Here is a 4,724-nt window from a genome sequence, read left to right as displayed (position 1 = left end):
CAAAAAAAAAAGTAAAATTTAAAAAGGAGGTAACCATGTTTCATGAGGAGGAAATAACCCCCGTATGATAAGTCTCAACAAAGGAAACACAAAAGAATAAACCTCTACTTTCCTCCTCGTTGTGGACGGCTATCCTTTCATGAAATAATTTTTTTAAATTATTTATCTTTTTCTAAATTATTTTTTCTTTTTTTACAGTCCAGTCTTTATCCTCCCTCCCAGTCTGTCCTTTGACTGTTCCACATCCCCACCTTCCCCTCCCCCGCAACACACACACACACACACACACACACACACACACACACACACACACACACAGAGTTAGTTCAGACCTGGAAGTCCTTAAATTTAAGCTGGGTGGGTGGTAGTGGGGCATGCCTTTAATCCTAGCACTTTGAGGCAGGCTGATCTCTACAAATTTGACACCAGCCTGGACTACACTGAATTCAAGGACAGCAAAGGCTACACAGAAAAACCCTGTCCAAGTCTCAAAACAAAACACCAAGAGGGGGAAATTGTAGTGTTTTCTCACTCTTTGACTTTTCAAATTCTAAGAAGGTGAGGCAGGAAAAACCTGCACAGGCTAAGGCAGTGAGATTAGCATATGAAAAGAACTAGTAGAATAGAGGAAGCTTAAGAACTTCCCCACCAAAGCCTGGCCTGCTGCAGATACAGCATTCATGAAAAAACTGGCACCATGCAAATGCCAGAACAGTTTCTAGCCCTTCAGACAGGAAGCCATTGATCTTCTAGCTCTGGCCTGCTTCCTCTCTTGGAAGTGAGTTCTTTCTTAACAAATTGTTCCTGCTTCCACGTGTCTCTGCCCAGCTTTTTGTTCCAGGACACAATATCTGAATATCCCCAATGGTGTATAAGTGTTCACCACTCTCAAGTATCCAAGGATAATAGAAGTACAATTCTGATACTCCTCTTTTCATTAAAGTTTTGTTTGGAGACAGAGAAGAGGTCCTGATGATGAATGAGGGTCTACCCACAGTGATTTTCAAGCTGGCTAGTTCCTAACTAGCTTCCTAGACATGTCTACTGTGAGTGAAAGGTTTCAGAATTAAGACAAGAGCCCACCAACTCTTTCTACATTCTACTGTCCACTGCAAACACAAACAGTGTCAGACGCAGATGCAGTAGCTCAAACCCTCCACCAGAAATGCTTAGAGATTTCCCTGAAAATGCCTGCAATCTTCTCTATCAGGGTAGACCATTTCCAACACTTATGGAATGAGATTATTCTTAAAAGCAGAGACTTATTAAATGAAATGAAGGAGGCTTATATGAAAACCTGAATTGAAAAACTGTTAAGATGTTTTTCTGATGACAAAAGTAATTAATTTTTATTGATGAAAATAAGTTATATAAAAAAGCACATTCTTCTAAGTTTATCTTTTTTAGAGACTGCCATGTACTACATCCTCATGAGTCCTTATGTACTTTTAACATTGCATTACACTGAGCTTAGTTAGCGTCTTGGGACCTACTCAACATGGACTCTATCATAGCTTTTATCATAGTTGAGCACTTCTACAAGTGGCTTAGGTTTGGATCTGACAAGCCTGGCTGGGAGGGCACACTGCAAGCTTTATTGTTTCACTATTAGTTGTCTCACTATTAGTGAGCATTTTAAACAGAGAGGTAATGGGATTAGCGTTGCACTATTGCTTGCCATCAGACAGGATCAAAAGTCTGTGACAAAGACCAAGGATTAACTGTGAAGGACTAGGAACCTGACACTTAGAAGGGAAATGCAAAGAAAACATAAAGGGCTTAGGAACAACAAGAAAACCACAGTAGGTATATTAAAAATAGAGTGAATAATTTTAAAAAATGTTCCAAATGCTGCCAATAGGCTCTTTTCACGGGTCTGACAAAGAATAAAGAACTAAACATTGAGTTTGGGTGTCAGGAGTGTTGGTGGAGTAATAGTTCTGAAAAGGTGTAAAAGTTGAGAATGGAAAGAGGAGTGGAGACAGGGATGCTTTGCTCAGGAAGACTTCCTGTTGAGGGCTATGGCAACAAGCTCAATTGGTAAAGCACTTGCTGTGCATGGGCAAGGGCTTGAGTTTGGATCCCCAGAACTTACATAAAATCTGCACACAGCCGTGGGTACACGTAACCCAGTGATGGTGGGCTCTGACAAGAGGATACCAGGGGTTCACTGGCCAGAGAGTCTAGCTAAAACTAGACTTAGTTTTAAAACTGAGTGAGACTCAGTGACTCTGTCTCAAAAAATATAGACAGTGGCAGAGGAGACCATAGAACTTGGGCATCCATATCTGCCTCTATTGGCTGGCTACTGTACCTCACCATATACCTATTTAAAAAAAAAAAAACAAACTTTGAGCAAATACAGAATGTGCTTTGGAATAGGGAATAGGGGTTGCTGGGGAAAGTAAAGTTAGAAACAAACAAAGAAAAAGAGAAGTTCTAGGATGTTTGCAAGTAGTGATGAGCCACTGAGAGAACAAAACTAAAGATGCCCAGCACAATGAGAGAATTTCTAAAGTGATATTCTTGAGTGGGCAGGAAAGGACAAGATCTAGCATGTAAATAGGAAATTAGTTTTCATGTGATCACAGACTGTGTTTGAAAATAGTCAGGAAGCCAAGGGTTTGTGTCATCTGTTTTGGAGGGAGTTTGAGCTCTTCTAATTGCTTTAGTTCTCCCTGTCATTGCTCCTGTCAGTTACAGGAAGTGGCATGTCCTTTCCCTCATAAAGTTATATACTCTCGTAACCTTTCACCTTCCATCCCTGCTCCTACATCAGGAGTGTAACATACATTTTTCTGTATATGACGTTTGCTTACCTATAACCTCACAATTCTGAATGCAGTTATAAAATGAATCTCTCCCAGTTTTGTTGTGAAAAATAGCACTTCAGGATTATTTGATTTCTAATAAGTCTGAATATATTTCCAAAGATTTATTGACTATACTTTTTACTAATTATGTTCATCTTGGTTGCTTAGGTTTGTATGTGTGTGTTATATTTTAAATTTTATTAATATTTGGCATTTCAAGACAAAGTCATGCAACACAGGCTAGCCTTGAACTCATTATGTAGTCCAGGTTGGTCTTAAATTCAGTGTTCCTCTTGCCTTAGTCTGCATCTTCTACCCACTTCCCTCTCTCTCCCTCCCCTTCCTTTCATCTCTAGTTCAGGTTAATCTCTAATTCAAAATCCTCCTTGCTTAGCCTAAAGAAGCCAGGAAAATCCACATTCACACCATACCTAGCTACTTCGCTGAAATTTTTACAGCAGATTTTCAACTTGATCTAATTGTTTTCTAAAATACTGACCTATGCTAGAATTAATTTTATTTCTCATGCAAAATATATTTACCCAAATTTTCTTTCAGTGATGGTTTTGGCATTTATAGAAACTTAAAAAAAAAAAAAGCTTTACTTTAAACCAGTAGGTAATTTATTTCATGGAATCTATTTTGAGCACATGGAAAACACTTAGCATCTCTCTGAGATAAGAAACCCAAGGAAACTCTAGACAAAGGTTTGGATGTTACTTGGACTGGGACTTTCATCTTTGGCAGTTTGCCAGGGAAGAGTTCTACTTTGAAGATTACTATTAATTAACATCTGAAGCTATAATTAGAGAAAAACAAATTATTCATTTGCAGTCCAATGAGAAAGGTGGACTTACAAAAAAGTAAAGTTTAGATTATCAAGAAAATGTATATTTCCGAACTGTAAAATCTACCATCTAGTCATTCAAGCAATGAGTGTTTTGCTACTGTGTGCCCGATGCTCCCCTGGATGTTACAGCAAAGAAGACCACATGCCACATGTAGGCCATTTGCACTCTAATGGCAGGAGGCACAGGGTGCATTTACAAAGTATCTGTCAGACAAGGGCTGCAAACCGCATAGCACCAGGAAATAATAATACAGCAGTGTCTGAGCGGATGAATGAAGTTCTCTACACTAGACTGGAAACTAGAGCAGCAAAAGATAGAGGAAGAGAGCCTGAGGCACAGGACTGTTCGCTGTGAGGAATGGAAGTCTCTCGTAGATGGGCACAGATGACAAGTATTCTTGGCAATAGTCACTTTCCTCAACCACCCCAGCCTCTCACCTTGCCTTTATTACTGTACCTCAGTCTCTGATATCCTTTGTGTACTGTCTCTTTTTTTCTAAAGTTATATCTTTGGTCTGTTCATACTTGCTGCTTCCAATTGCTTTCTTACCTTCCTTTCTTAAAGCACCTGGAATCTGGCTTAGAGAAAGCTCCACCCTAACCTTTTTTTTTTCTCTCCCAACCTTTATCTTATAGTTGATCAAGCTTTCCAGAATAAAACACTGTTTCAGCCTCAGGACTCAGTTGATACTCTCCCCGTTTCTCATTACTTATTTACTTATCTTTGTTTACTTACTTTTGCACTTAACCTTTTCTCATTTCTATGATCTCATAAAGCTTCAATAGCCCAAGTTTAGTCTTTGGAAAGGTTTTTTCCTTGGTGATCTCTTCTAATTTGGTGGATGTAAGTCCTGTACTTTGAAGATTCTAAAACTTCTATCTCCAGCTTGCACTTCTCTTTTGAAACTCAAATGTCCAGTTATTTATCATGTGTCAACTTAAATGTCAGATTGGCATGGCAGACTGTGTTTTTTTTTTTTTTTTTTTTTTTTGGTTTTTTCGAGACAGGGTTTCTCTGTGTAGCCCTGGCTGTCCTGGCACTCACTTTGTAGACCAGGCTG

This window comes from Mus caroli, chromosome 10 (assembly GCF_900094665.2).
Source record: "Mus caroli chromosome 10, CAROLI_EIJ_v1.1, whole genome shotgun sequence".
Lineage (NCBI taxonomy): Eukaryota > Metazoa > Chordata > Mammalia > Rodentia > Muridae > Mus > Mus caroli.
Note: the sequence above shows the minus strand (reverse complement) of the source record.